This window comes from Sus scrofa, chromosome 16 (assembly GCF_054392235.1).
Source record: "Sus scrofa isolate SSC_HxYL_T2T_F1_AM1 chromosome 16, Sscrofa_HxYL_maternal_Yorkshire_Landrace_v2.0, whole genome shotgun sequence".
Classification (NCBI taxonomy): domain Eukaryota; kingdom Metazoa; phylum Chordata; class Mammalia; order Artiodactyla; family Suidae; genus Sus; species Sus scrofa.
In genome coordinates, this window is record NC_139398.1 from 68,702,695 (window position 1) to 68,718,793 (window position 16,099).

The following is a 16,099-nucleotide window of genomic DNA, read 5'->3' on the forward strand; positions in this document are numbered from 1 at the left end:
AGTTAATTACAGCCTTGTATTTACTCTGACTCTATTATCTGATATTTACAGATGAAAAGAAGATGGTTTAATCACGGAGCTGGTTTTAACGTGCACTTATCTCACTTTATTCACGCTGTGGGGGAAGAAAAAACATGCATTTGTAATTTTAAAAAAGGAAAAAGAATGAACAATTTCATCTATTTTTCAATTTTATAACATATATTACATGCATCCAAGTAGCCCCCAAATATATGCAGCGCAGCATTTTTCTTCTCTCACTCATGGAACACATTTAAAAGGCTCCTCCATTCTGAAATAGTTAATTTCAAACTTTCCCAAGGTACTCTCCTCTGAGCCCCATTACCAACACATGATTGTCACTGCAACATGGCTTTACTGACACATTGGTGTTAAAAGGCTGTGACAGAGCCAACATGAGCGAACTGAAGCCATTTATATATACTGTAGAACTACACTGACAATCCAAAGGAACACGCCATCTGCATTCTATGTTGCTGCAACCTACTGAACTGTGGGCTTGCAATTTCAGAATTCAGAATGTCATGCCCGGCTCCACTTTAGGGAGCTCCCACAGCTGCTACTTTTGCTTCCCTGCCTTCAGAATTCTGATGCTGAAGTTAATATATGAAGACATTCTTGTGTAGTGATGGAGACATGGCAGCAGGGCATGCTAGAGCACCATATATTTTTACGTATTTATTTATTCAAGTTGTGTGGCCTTCCCCCACCTCCCTTTCCCTCTGCAACTTATCAACCTGAGCCCTCAGACACTCACACCCACACAATGATCTCAGCAGGCAAGGAGGAAAAGCAAAAGCAAATGCACTTTAGGAAAAGTACAGGAAACCAACACTGAAATGGCCATTACTGGGCATTTCAATTTTACCTGTGGTTTCAGCTTCTGCTCCAAGTGCACGCCATGAATGTGGCCTGATTACCTTAATTCAGTGATATTGGCAATAATCACAATGACAGGAAGTGCCTGAGAGATTGTCCTTGACAGCAGAGTCACAAAAATGGAGATATGGAAAATTTCCATTGAGCATAACACACAAAACAAGTAAGACAGATTTGCTCAGGGATCCATTTCCTGGGAGAAGGGTAGATGGTGAAGGAGTTGAATTTGCTTTGTGATTAACAGCAGGGTTGATGAGTTAATCTTTACTAGTCCCTTCTAGCATTCTTATTCTCGATTCCATGGGAGGATAAAATAAAAGAATATATACATTATATATACATAGCCACCATAGAGAGTTTAGTCCTGATGTGACTTAGTACGAAGGAAAGAAAATTAAAAAAAAAACGAACAAGAAGTAAGTACAAAAAATAAAGTCAATTGATTTTAAAAGCAAAATACCCAGGACTATTTCTTGAAGAAGAAGAATCATAAGCCCACTGAAAGGATCCTTTCTAGTTTAAAGTTTTGACTGCAGAGAGAAAGCAAGATTTTCTGCATTATATAACCATAGCCATTTTAAGTTAGGGAAGTTAGCTGGATTAGGGGATGATAGATGAGATGGAGGTCAAGGGTCAAGGATACTACAGGCTATCCATGTGATGAAAAAGCAGGCTACAGAAGTGACCAACGAAGGATGGACGAAAAGAAGACTGAGATGTAAGAAGACACTGGCAATTGTGGGGAGGGGCGCAGAGAAAGGCTGGAGCACCATAGTCTGTGCTGTCTGTTTGCAGCACTCACTCGCAGAAAAGCGTCGTTAGCCAGAAGAAAGCGCAGCTCTTTGCTGGACGCTATACCTCTGGTCTACAGTGTATGAACACCAGAACTTGAACAGCATTTAGCAATTGAAATTAACTCATTCCAGGCTTCTCTCCTTTGCGATAGCTCAAGAATTTCTTGAAAGGATTTTAAAAGAAAAGACCATGTTAGTTGAGATTAAATGATTCTACTCAACAGGATATCCCCTGCAGACTTTACTCAAGTTAATTTAAATGATGCACTCACCAAAGCATATATGTGTATAGGTATTTGTATTTATGTGGATATATGCTTGCAGCTATGTGTATGCCTAGATATATCACATGTATATGAGGATATATGGGTAGATTCCCATCTAACTGAAAACAATATACAATGAGCTTCTGGAATCTATGTCCAATCCCTCCTCAGAAAGCAATGAAGACACACGTAGATGCAGACAGGATCCAATCTTATTTTCTATTTCATTGGCTGCCTTCCGTCCACATCATGGTGTCTTGTCCTCAAGATTGCAGCTTCTTTACAAATCTATCCTGGAATGGTCATTTATTTGTATCAGATTGGATATATCTAGAGTTTGGGCAACGTCTCGTCTTTGATATACTACAATTCATTAATTTACTCCTTCACTTAATGAACATTTATGAAGCATTCCTTAGGCAGAAGGCATGTTCTATCAAGCCCCAAGACTATAGGAGTGAGTGGAAAACACACAAATACATATACACATACACACATACATCTATGCCCTTGTGGAGCTTACATTCTTGGGGTACACGGATAGTTACATTAATCAGAAAATGCCAGAATATGAGGCATGAAGCAGGATAGAGTGGACCAGGGGGTGAGTGGGAAGTAGAATGTGCAGAATTTTTTGATTTTATAGAGAGTAGGCAGGAATGTAGCAATTTGGCTGTGTACTGTATGTTAGTACTCTGCTTCTTCCTCGTTTTTACTTCAGAATAGGAGGGATTTATAGCTCCCGAAGTACTGATCAGGAAAAGTCAATTTTCAAGTTTAGTACCACTTTAAAAAATCATCCTCACTATACCTATTACTGACCTTATAACGCTTTTCTAGACACGGACTGTCTTACTCTATGAAACAGAATTATTCCTGGTAACAGGAACCTATTCATTCCATGGGTACCTTTGGTCGATGTAAGCTTAGTCTCAATTCCATGAATATCTCAAAAATCTGCCAATGGAAAATTATGGCATCGTATGTGGGCCACCTTATATATTACCATTTGTCAGGGAATAAAGCATAGAGAGCTAAATTAATACAGAAAAATGGGTTCTGTTATCTAATTACCTGTGAAGTTCTTCGGGCAGATTGGTTAAACATAAGTTAACAAACATATGGTACCATCTTATCTATTAATTTTGCAAGAATTATAAAATAATGATGCCATCTAATGCTGTTCAGCTTATAGTAGAATTACAAGCAGAGTTAAACTACTGGCAGTAGCATAAAATTATAAAAGTCATTTGATGTTTCGAGAGCCACGAAAGAGTTTATTCTCCTTCACCCATTAATCCTATTTCTAGAAACTTACTGTAAATGAATACACAATTATTTATTGAATATATGTATTATATTAAAAAATAGAAGTGACCTAATTACTTAACACCCAGGGAATGGCTAAATACAATTAGTATGTCAATCTGATATATGGTATTCAGTGATTAAAAAGGAAATCATTGAAGATACATTAAGACGGATGTATAATTGAAAAAAAGCATGTGAAAATGTAAAAAATGTATTCTGTTCTCTAAACCATTCTATGTTTCCAGAAGGATAAGAATCAAAATTAAAATGGAAAAAATGAAAACTGATGATTTGTTAGGAATGGGTGATATAAAAATGTAGACAGTATTAATAAATATTAACATTATATGTATAATATGCATATACTAATGTATTTTATATATTAGAATATTATTGCTTTAACATTAATTCTGCAAGTTAAAAAACCACAATTTTAATGTTTGAGGCAAGCAAATTATTGACCAAGTCTCTGAAACTGTTCTAGATGGTGATGGACTTTTTAAATGTGTCATGTCATCTTAAAAAGATACCTATCTCATCTTATGTAAAGATTCCAAGGCTCCTAACTATATTAAATCACATATTAAACACATTTTCTCATTTCTCCAAATTCAAGATTCTAATTCTCTTTAATGCCCTATTTTAATTGGAATGTTGCTAAATCCGTTGACAGTCTCACCAACCATTTTAACAGACTTTTAATTTGTCGTCTAGAAAATTATAACTCTTCATTAACTTTGGGAGACACAGCATTGCAGTTGTGATATATCATTCCTCATTTTATTAACAATCTACTTAATGAAATTCAGGCTTCGAGCAGATGATGATGATAATGTAAGCACTTGCCCTGGATTTTTTTTTTTCTTTAACAAAATTAGGAATTTACTGATAAGCATAATAGGAGAACAAACATTCAATTCCTCAGGAGTGCAAGAAGCAAAAACCAAAAGAAAGAGATTTTTGTGTCTCCCTGTATAAAATTAATGCCTACATGAATTCTTTCAAAATGCTCCATCCCTCTACAACACCATTTTCCAGTATAGGGCAATCCTGGGATGCTAAGTCAGTCAGTCAACATTTATAAACATAATCCACTTGGAGCAAAGGACTGGGATGACATAACTGGTAGAGGATCTTGGTGAACATGAAAATGACACTCAGGGAAGGAAGTAGGTTGAGTGAAAAGAACTCTCCTCTTGGGTAGAATCTGGAGGCTCTTTACTCCACGGACACTCACTTATATCTGTACATTTAAATACAGTTGTGTTCTTGCTCATCAGATTTCTCCTACTGTAGTATTAATAATTAATTAATGGGGTGTTCTCACTGTGGCTCATGGAAATGAATCCAACCAGTACCCATGAGGATGCAGGTTCGATCCCTGGCCTCACTCAGTGGTTAAGGACCCTGAGTGGCCACGAGCTGTGGTATAGGTCACAGCTGTGTCTCAGATCCCACATTGCTGTGGCTGTGGTGTAGGCTTGCAGAGGTAGCTCCAACAAGAACCCTAGCCTGGGAACGTCTATATGCCACACCTGCAACCATAAAAAAATAAAAGAATGAATGTTAATTATGACTAGCCATACACAAAGATCTGGCAAGTCAGCTGAAGCACTGAGGCTGAACATACATAGAAGCAGAGATAGCAGATGTGATCTGAGAGGGATCTTAAGAATTGTCCATGCCTTTCCTGGCCTCACTTTACAGAAAACAGAGGCTTAGAGAAGATGACGTGACTGACTTGCCAAGCTAGTGAAAGTCAGTTGGTGTCACAGTCCAAGTAAGGCTCAAGGCTTCACGTGGACCCTTCACATGGACCTTCACCTTCCTGACAGGGTCCTGTCCAGCAGCACACATGCTGGCTACTCGGGGGCTGAGTCCTTGAAGAACGCCGTGCCTTATACTGCATCACCTTGCAGTGCCACAGGAAACTAAAGAAACGCCTATGAAAGATAGCTTCAGAGGGGAAAAGCATCTTCTCACAAGGTGGTTTTTTTTATTGTTGTTGTTGTTGTTGTTCAGATTTATATAGCAAATGTTGTAACACACTGAGATTAATTTTCACATACGACCTATTTTTCCCATGGGAATCAGACATCATTTCTTTTTTTTTTTTTTTTTGGTTCTTTTCTCATATCATGACACTGCCCTCCCTAGGGATGATTTGTTGTATAGGTGGAAAGCTTTCCACAGACACGTATAAAGTGAGACAGAAAAATCCAGCAATCCTTGCCTTTGTCTCTCGACTCTATCTTTTCTATTGTGACATACGTGTATTTTGGATGACCAGGATGCAAGAGTATCTTTGGAGATAAACTCTAAACAACACTTTATAGAAACTATACGATCTACAGAATTTGATAGTAATTGTTCCAATGATCTTTTTTTTTTTTTTTGTCTTTTTAGGGCCATACCCACGGCATATGGAGGTTCCTAGGCTAGGGGTCGAGTAGCCTGGGAAGTAGCCTACACCACAAGTAGCCTACACCACAGTCACAGTAATGCAGGATCCGAGCCACAGCTGTGACCTATACCACAGCTCACAGCAAAGCCAGATCCTTAATCCACTGAGCGAGACCAGGGATCAAACTTGCCTCCTCATGGATGCTAGTCACATTCATTTTTGCTGAGCCATGACAGGAACTCCTCTAATGATCATCTGATTAAAACACATCACAACTAAACCCAATCAAACCACCTGACTATGTACAAACTCTTTAAATAATATACATTTATTGTTACTTTTAATGCATGTTCATGAAAAGAGACATATAAATACATATTTTAATGTGTTTAATATATGTAGTATGACCTGTGTGATTTAATCTACCGTCTATTTAATACGTGTATATTTATACATATTTTATTACCCATATATGGCCAAGTGAAAAAATAAAAATTATATCCTAGAACAATATGCTGCAATTCTAAATTTTATAGGATTTATCAATTAAGATGCCACTGCAAAATCCCTGAGGTTTTAAGGGTAGTCATTTGACCTTACAGAACCCCTCCTTAACAGGGCTCTAGAAAAATTCTATGTAGGATCTCTACACTCAAACAAATCAAAATTGATTTAGCAAAAAGTCATTACAATCAAAGAATACATTGTTAAGATATACATTGGGATATGATTTATAAGTTGAACTTTAATTTTGTTCTAAGTATTTTTGATCTCAGATATGTATCCTAAATGTTTAAACCTATGTTAAAGTCTAGCCTACTTGCTTTTTTCCCCCTTCTACTTTAGTGTAATTTAAAATGCAAGTTTTTCAAAGGAAGTTAGTGACATGCACCCGATTTACGTAAAATGACATTCACTGAAGCATTATAATATTAAAAAAATGCATGACAACTAAAAGTCCATTGGAAGAAAAAGATGAAAAATGAAAGGGACAATGTGAGTATATCTAAATGACAACATCACACAGCTGTTAAGGAAATGTTATTTCAGGAGAATATTTTCAGAAAAGGTATACATTCATGACATAATAAGTAAAAAAGAGTGGGGTACTACATAGTACCTATAATCGGTTTGAAAACACATTACACAAATACATAAACAGCTAAAGGCTAGAAAATAAATATTCCAAAATGATAACAGCAATTACTGTTGGGAGGTAAAATAATAGGTTGTTCTATCTTGTTCTTTATGTCTTTATTATTTTCAAATTCTCTACAATGGAGGTAAATTGCTTTTATCCAAAAAAAAAAAAAAAAATCCACTGCTAGTAATTTAAAAGACTCTTAAAGATCAATCCCCTAAATTATCTAAAACTCCATGCAGTAGCCTGGGATCTGCCCCTCTTGTCACTGAAGCTTGGTTATGCAGCCTGTCCACAATGTCCAGGATCTCCCAAACGCTGGGCCAAGCAAAGCACTAACAAACACACTATTTTCCAAATACAAACAGCAAAGAGAAGAAAGACTCTGCATACTGAACATTGTATGCTAAATATTTATTGTAACTGTTAATAGCAATTAATTTGATTAAAAGGATCCTTAATAAAATAAAAACAAATGATATTTAAACTAAGTTCCTAACTGTCTAAGGTTCATGTAGGTCCCAGCTTAACAATTATTTACATTTAGTATAAACTAATTTACTGTTATTATCATTTTTATTAACGTCATCAATTTCTCTGATTCACTTTCACACGTTCAAGGGGAATGAACCACACTAATTTTCCAGCCTATAATTTGTATGTAGCCACCAAGCCTGGTGTATATCTCTCATATGAAATTAATTCTTTCTTATTTTAATTGTTTCAGATTCAGTCCCGATCAAATGAAATTCAAAACGCTATTTTTTTTTTTTTCTGGAACACAAAACCTCCTACTCAGAGGTCACCAAACCTGCATCAAACGAGAGGCTCATTAACGTGCGTACTAAGTTTTCTTTGATATAAATACATATTTTCCAGAGTGAAAAGTCTTATTTTTCTTTTTTAAAACAAGCGCCAGGTGACAGCATCCATAAATGCAAACACTGCATACTCAGAGGGGGACTTTCTACAAATATTTTTAAAGGCTCCTTTTGGCGCTGAATAAAGCAATATACTGGGACTGCCACAGGAGCACGAGTTGGGCTGTAAGAAGCCATAATCCGAACACGCTAAGAAAATGTAAGCAAAAAATTGCAAATAAAACTGCTTATATTCATGTAACTTGTTTGGCGACAGCCGTATAGCATAAGGAAAGCTGCTATAACTCATAACAGCATCTTGTAATAAAACAGCTCTATGCATCCCTCTCAAACTGTTCAGTGCTCAAATCTCATCAGATGGCTGAGTAAGCATTACACTTTGGGACAGTAAATCTGTTTCCAATATGCTGTACATTCACAGATAGGCGCTTTAGTATTCATCCTAAGACACTTCCAGCTAAGTACTTATAAAGAAAGGGTAATCATATATTTAAATATCGGGATGCTATTTTCTCTGTCTATTTTAGTAATCTGGTTCACACTAGAGCAAACTAAACAGATCTCAGGAAACTGTCAGCAAACTCAACCTTGACTGGCAGAACAAAACCTCTACCTACAATGGTCTCCAGGAAGCCCTCCCTTCTGTTCCTGTAATACTTGTGCTTCTGTCGCTGGCTGGGGGTAGTTTCTATGTGGCACTGGCATTACATAGCTCTTTTTACTTCCCCTGCATGAGCCTGTGAGTTTCCTGGGATGGTGAGTTTTCCTGAGAGCCTGGACTATACCTTTTTCATGTCTGCATGCCCAGCTCTCAAACAAAACTGGGGACAAAGACAGCCATAGGTAAGTGTTGGCTGACTGAGTGATCTCCTATGGTTTAAAGTAACTAGCTTGGATTTGAGGTTTCGAATCCTTTCCCCAGCCCTAAGGTCTGAACAGGGGCTGAGGATAAAACATGCAGCGGATGAGGTTTTCAAGCTGTTTACAGACATTCATTTTTCTGAGATATCCATCCTGGTTTGAGCTTTGGAAAAGATTGCTTCTATTCTGGTATCAACCCACTGGGATCAGAGAGAGGAAGAAGAGCAGCCTTTGTTCCTCCCGTTGTCCTTTGTGGCACTACATCCATAGTGAGCTTACCTGCCTTGGCATAGGGACACAAAGTAGAATTATTAGAGGCGGCAGAAACATTCTCTTAGAAAAGGGATTTTTTTTTTTTTTTTTTTTTGTCTTTTTGCTATTTCTTTGGGCCACTCCCGCGGCATATGGAGGTTCCCAGGCTAGGGGTCCACTCGGAGCTGTAGCCCCCAGCCTAAGCCAGAGCCACAGCAACACAGGATCCGAGCCGCGTCTGCAACCTACACCACAGCTCACGGCAACGCCAGATCGTTAACCCACTGAGCAAGGCCAGGGACCGAACCCGCAACCTCATGGTTCCTAGTTGGATTCGTTAACCACTGCACCACGACGGGAACTCCCGGATTTTTTTTTTTTAATTTAACAGCACCTCCATATAGATAAAGGGCTCTCACAAAAGCAAATCATTTAGAACTCTAGGCAACTCTAAAGATAAATTTATTATAAGTGGTTCGTTTGGTTTTAGATGAGTCTGAGCTCTGATTGAGCAGGCAAAACCCCTCCCTGCCCCCACCCTCACCTCTGCAATGGTTTCCCTTGGTTTGTCTTTCAAGGGCTGCTTTTGCCTATAGATGTCCAATTCCACATTTAGAGGAAAGGAATTCGACAAACACAGTGGTCTCCACTTCAGCCTCAGCCTTGATAGATTTCTCTCTTAGAGAATAGTGCAGGCGGAGCCTGATGGCATGTTTACATGGGGGACTTGGTGAGTTTGGGGCCACAAGAAATGTTACCTCTCTGCTAAGTCATGAGTAGAAATCAAAGTTGGGAAGCTGCCCCATTTCTGGGTGGACACTGAATGGCTCTGGTAGGGAGTAAGATCAGCATAAAACACAGTGCTCTCTGGGAGTTCCCGTCATGGCTCAGTGGAAACAAATCTGACTAGGATCTATGAGGATGCAGATTTGCTCCCCGGCCTCACTCTGGGTTAAGGATCTGGTGTTGCTATGAGCTGTGGTGTAGGCTGCAGATGTGGCTGAGATCTGGCATTGTGGCTGTGGCATAGGCCAACAACTACAGCTCCAATTTGACCCCTAGCCTGGGAACCTCCATATGCCGTGAGTGCAGCCCTAAAATGAAAACAAACAAACAAACAAACAAAACCACACACACAAAACAGTACTCTCTGACATCTAAAAGAGCCAATGGCTTTGGGAACTGCTGGGCCCAGCGTCTTGGGCTGGGATAGATTTTCCCACAGGGGGTCTGCGTCAACACATGGATGTGTTTCGATGCATGACATTGACCCTCACCCTACTGCCCAGATACCACTTTGCAGTAGATACTGAGAGCAATTGTATAGATGAGTACACTTCACTCCAGAGATGCTGGCCTCAGCATCATGTGGCTCCCTGTGGTCTGGCTGAGTCTTGAACCCATATCTTCCTGCTGCAAATTCTGTGTCCTCATACCAACTGCAAGGAATTCAGAGTCTCTGAATGGCTGAGGAATCCATGCAGAGGCACTGTTGAGGAGGGAGGCAGGAGGTAGAGAGGCAGGCACTGGGGTTTCTTGGCAAGCTGGAACTTTGACGTGCACGCATTGACCCTCTCTGTTCGCACAGGAAACAGTGAGTGAGAGACCAGACAGAAGAGTGAGGTAAGGATGAGTGAGGACCCAGCAGGGAGCTGGCAGCTGCAGCCAGGAAGAAAGGCTCATCCCTTAACACAGGTGAGGAGAGGGAAAGGGTTTTCTTGGGTTCAGAGAAAGGAAAGGTGCTAAGCCCCAAAAGCTATCAGTGAGGAGAATGGAGAACCACCATTGTGGGCTTAAAATTTTCATACTTGTATGGCTCCTGGAGAGCAAAGGGGGTATTTTTGAGCCCATGCTTCCTACTTTTCCTTAACCTTGTTGAAATATGGACCATTTCTTAATGTCAAATGTAAAACTCATAAATGTAATGCAAAACTCAACTCCATGCATTTAGGGGAAGGGACCTTGAACTTGACCAGCAGGTGAGAGAGCTGGATGAATAAGGTGGGAATGAGGGTTCTAGGACTAAATTTAGGAGTTTGTGTGACCTTGGCCACCCCAGAAGCAACAGAGACGCTTTCAAATGACTGGTTTGAAACAGATGGTCCCCAAGGGTCTGTCTGCTTCTGACATTCTCTGGCCGTGGCACTTTTGAGAGTTTCCATGCCCTCAATGTCCATGGTTTCCAGAGAAATAGCATCTGTCACATCAGTGACACAGCATTTGTATCCCTCCCTTTATTTTTCTCCTGCTAAGGTGTTTTAATCCTGACAGTATAATAGAATAAATCACAGCCATCAGAGATGGGAGTGACACTGGCCACACACATTAGAGATAAACAGTCAAAAATCACTCACCCGTGCCTTCCCCTTGGCCCACAGCCTCTGCTGTCTGACAACACTAAGCTTGAACTATGATTTCCATCTGGCTGCACCGATCTGAGCACCAAAATAACCCTCTGCATTGTCTTAATAGCTGTAATGATACTCTGCTTCTCAGCAGCCTGCCTGTCCAGACTATCTCAACATTTGGATTTGATTTCTTCCCTCCAGCAAGTATTGAGGGAAGTAGGGCTGTTATGTAGTCAATCAACAAACATTTCCTAGCACCTTCAAACAGCAGCCACTGACGACAGATTGCTTATGTTTGGTTCTCATTCCATTCCTTAAAGACAAGGCCCCTGCCTTTAGTAAGGTAACTAACTAAACTCTCTAAACCTTAGTTTGTCCTTAAAAAAAAGCATAGTGGTGGTTTTCACATACAAATCTCACAGGCTATAGTGAGGCACATAGTAACTGTTTAGTCAACTTAAGCTACTGACATTATTGTTACAACCCTTTTGTCTCTGTCTTAGACAAGAGGAGAGTATTATGGTGATGTAGAATTTGGGAAATGAGTAATGGTGCCAGAAAGCTCCAAAAAAGACAGTTTTTGGAGTAATTGGTCTGGGGGCTAAATAAGTCATACAAATGGTTGATTTTCAAAATAAGTTCTTACCCACTTTATTTCCTCAACACTTAGCTTAGCTGGCATTTCTGCATCTCTCTACAAAAGCTACCCATGAACAAGAGGCTCTGCTAGTTCATATAACCAGGGATAGGTATGTTTTCATATGATAGAAAATTCTTTGGTTTTTTTATTCAAAAAAAGATTCCTGTATCTTAGGAAAAAAAAAAAAAAACTGCAGTATGCTAGAGCTAAATCAGCTCTAAAAAGCCAAGGAATCATTGTCCACTAAGGGTGACTGAGGAGGAGGACACTGGTACCCACTGTGTGTGGAGGGGAGAGGGGCGGAGGCTAGCGGAAAGCTCCTTGTTTGAGATAAAAACAAATGTCCCGATCCAGACCATAAGACTTATGGAGAGGGGTCAAGATCTGATTGAAATGTGATTTCATTGTGCTCCACAAAATGCCCATTGCTCATATTTGAAACTTAGCAAATCCAGCACAAGGAGTGAACTTACCACTTTCATGTTTGAGTGACCTCAGAGACCCTGAACTTCCCTCAGACACACCTGAAACCCATCTAGGACTCAGGATGCTGTCTCCCTTCAGTCATCCTGGATGTGCTTACCTGCTCTCCCTGCTAAAATTCTAACCACCTTAGGACCTGTTACCCAGGAAGAAACCAGGGACTTCTTCACAAGGTAAAGGATATTATATTCCTCTTCAGCTGAAAACCTTCCAATGGATCCCCACAGTTTTAATTATATGTGACCTCTGTACCTCAGTTTTTACATTGCTAAAATGAGGGTAAATATTGAAGGAATACCTGTATGGTTCATGGAGGAAATCCTGGTGCTTTATAAATACTCAACCAAAAGAATTATCATTAAAAAAAAAAAAAGACAAAACAGAACTCTGTGAGAGAAGGCGCCTTCTGTTTATATCATCCCTGACCCAGTCCTTTTATAAAATATGCTGAATCCCTGCCACAGAATGCTGAATCCTAATTCTGCTAAAGACTGAAAGTAAGTAACCTACAGTATTAAGCTACTACATAATTTAACATTCTTCGACGAATCATTCTCCCGAGATGTAAACCAAGATTGAGCAAAAGTAAGTTGTTCACACAGATATTAACATATGGCTTTGAGATTAAGCTGTTTAGGTTTTCTGACAAGGGTTAATAAAAGGACCTTGTAAAGATGTTCTGAGACCCGAGGCTAAAATTACAGGAGGTGTTATCATTACTGGTTTTGTTAACCACCCAGTAAACCAGCAAGATGTGTGCTTAGAGGATCTAGAAAAGAAACGAAATGCACATTGGCTTTCACTCAGGGTTTGGCTAAAAATACACTGTGACATGCAGTGCATAGGCATGTCCTAGAAAGCTCTCAGTGTGCTGGGGGGGCCAAGAGGCAGCCCTGACTTGGTTTGGCAACAAGATCACTTGATCATGCCTGAGAAAGTGGGGGGTCTGGCAAAGCCCGTTCTGAGCAAAAAAACCTTCAGATGTTCTTTCCCAGTCTACTGTGGCCAACCGAAACAGCAGGAAAGCTGCCCTGTGGGGAAGCGGAAAGGGGACCTGGGGGCTGGGGACAGAGTGTGGGGACAGGATGTGATCCCTCCAGATTCTAATGTGTGATGGGAATCCCCTGTTCAACAAATATTTATTAAATGTCCTTATGCCCGGCCCTCTGGCCAGTGCTAAAGGGGAGAGAAAGATGAATGAGGCACTGCTTCATCCTCAAGGAATGTACGGGGTGAGCTGACAGCTTGCTGTTGTGCTCTTTCTGAGACCTGACATAATGGCTACTGAGACGAAAAAGCAGCATCAGGTTTCCCAAGCCTGTAGCTAGAAATCTCACATGGACAACAAATGACAACACCAAAAAACAACCAACCAGGGAACTCTGTCTTTTTATAATTTTTATGTAAAAATATTCTAAAATTAGAAGTTTATTAAAATTTTTTTGAAAAAACAGCCAACCAAAGAAACAGATAAAAACATCACAATGTTTCTCTTATGAAAATCAAAAATCACAAACCTTCTAAATTGGAGTAAGTATGAACCCACATTGGTTTTTTTCTTTTTGCCTTTTTCTAGGGCCACACCCGTGGCATATGGTGGTTCCCAGGCTAGGGGTCTAAGCGGAGCTTTAGCTGCCAGCCTATGCCAGAGCCACAGCAACATGGGATCCGAGCCGAGTCTGCAAGCTACACCATAGCTCATGGCAATGCCGGATCCTTAACCCACTGAGCAAGGCCAGGGATTGAACACTCAACCTTATGGTTCCTAGTCGAATTCATTAACCACTGAGCCACAATAGGAACTCTCCCAACCCACATTGTTAGCACAAGTTTAGCACCTTCCTTTTTTTTGGCCGTGGCCACCAAGACATGGGAAGTTCCAAGGTCAGGGATCCCCACACCACAGCTGTAACCAGAGCCACCACAGCAGTGACAACACTGGACCCCTAAGCTGCTAAGCCACCAGGGAATTCACTCCCCAGTGCCTTCTTTTTTAAAATGTATTCTTCCAATTCATATTTTCAATTAAATTACAGTTGATTTACAGTGCTGTATCAATTTCTACTCTACTGCATAGTTAGTCATACATTTATATACATTCTTTTTCTTATACTGTCTTCCATCATCTTCTGTCATAAGAGATTGGATATAGTTTTCTGTGCTGTACAGTAGGACCTCATTGCTTAAATGTAATAGTTTGCATCTGCTAACCCCAAACTCCCTGTCCATCCCACTCTCTCCACTCTTCCCCTTGGCAACCACAAGTCTGTTTTCTATGTCTGTGAGTCTGTTTCTATTTTGTAGGTAGGTTCATTTATGCCAGGTTTTAGATTACACCTGGAAGTGATATAATATGGTATTTGTCTTTCTCTTTCTAACTTACTTCACTTAGTATGAGAATCTCTACTTGCATCCAGTTTGCTGCAAGTGGCATTATTTGGTTCTTTTGCATGGCTGAATAGTATTCCATTGTGTGTATGTACCACATATGCTTAATCCATTCATCTGTTGATGGATATTTATGTTGTTTCCATTTCTTGGCTATTGTGAATAGTGCTGCAGTGAACATGGGGTGAATGTATCTTTTCGAATTATAGTTTTGAACAGATATACGCCCAGGAGTGGGATTGCTGGATAATATGGTAGTTCCATATTTAGTTTTTTGAGGAACCTCCATACTGTTTTCCTTAGTGGTTGTACCAATTTACATTCCTATCAAAAGTATAGGAGGGTTCCCTTTTCTCCATACCCTCTCCAGCATTCGTTATTTGTAGACTTATTAATCATGGCCAGTCTGACTTGTGTGAGGTAATACCTCATTGTAGTTTTGATTTGCATTTCTCTTATAATTAGTGATGTTGAGCATCTTTTCATTTGCCTTTTTTTAAAATCAGCCCTTTCCCAACTAAGTCCTCACTGGTAGCTTCAAGAGCTACGTTTTCTCTATAAACAGTTAAATCTTAAAAGGATTTAACTGCCCAAGGTATTAACCCACTTTGCCCTGAAAGCAGAGGCTGAGAAACATTCTTATGAACAAGTATATTACTGGAGAAGTGATTCAGAGGAGCAGGCATGAAGGACAGGGTGAAAAACAAGACAGGAGGGAGCATCAATATTTGAATGTGTTACTGATTTGGCCACTACTGTGGGTGTTTAGTGATGATGGAGGTGGACCCTCCCAAGGAGCTGTAGACTGTGCTTCTCAGGATGAATGGTAAGGATGTTTATTGTTACTTTCCTATCCATTGGCTTCTGAATGTATTGGTCAGGGGAGCTCACAACTGCCAGTGGTGGAGTTTTTACACTCCACTGTCTCCAGCCTTAAGGGCATTTGGCACTGCATCATCAGAAAATTCCAGGGCAGGAAATGAGGCATGGTTGCAGAGCCTACACACACTGCCCCACCAGTGGCCATTCCAGCAATATTTCAAATCCAAGGATATTATGAAAATAAAATTCAGATTTCTAAAATTTTTTGAGAAGTTGGAAGATGTCACAGCACTGGACCTGAATTCGCAAAGGCATCAAATTGCCAGAGCCAAGAGACACGACCCAGCCATACATCATCCAAATCAAGGCAGTCTCCATGATGACATGTAGGCGAAGACCCAGCCTGCTTTGCTTCCTTATCTTACCTTCCCTAAGAGTGTTGGACTCTTACCCTTACTTGAACTATTCTCAGGCTTAATAACAGTCACATTGAAAAATGGGTGGGAACCCACTATTAACACTATCTTTCCTCACTGATGTCACCATTCACCACATTCAGATCCTGTCTTTCTTCTGAAAGATAATTCATCAATTTCAATTCATCATGA

At 40.0% G+C, this 16,099-nt stretch overlaps 1 protein-coding gene across 27 annotated transcripts in view; it reads right to left on the reverse strand.

The window, feature by feature from the left end:
- TENM2 (teneurin transmembrane protein 2) overlaps window positions 1-16,099 on the reverse strand; it is a 1,290,011-nt gene that overhangs the window by 966,470 nt on the left and 307,442 nt on the right. The window lies entirely within an intron of this gene.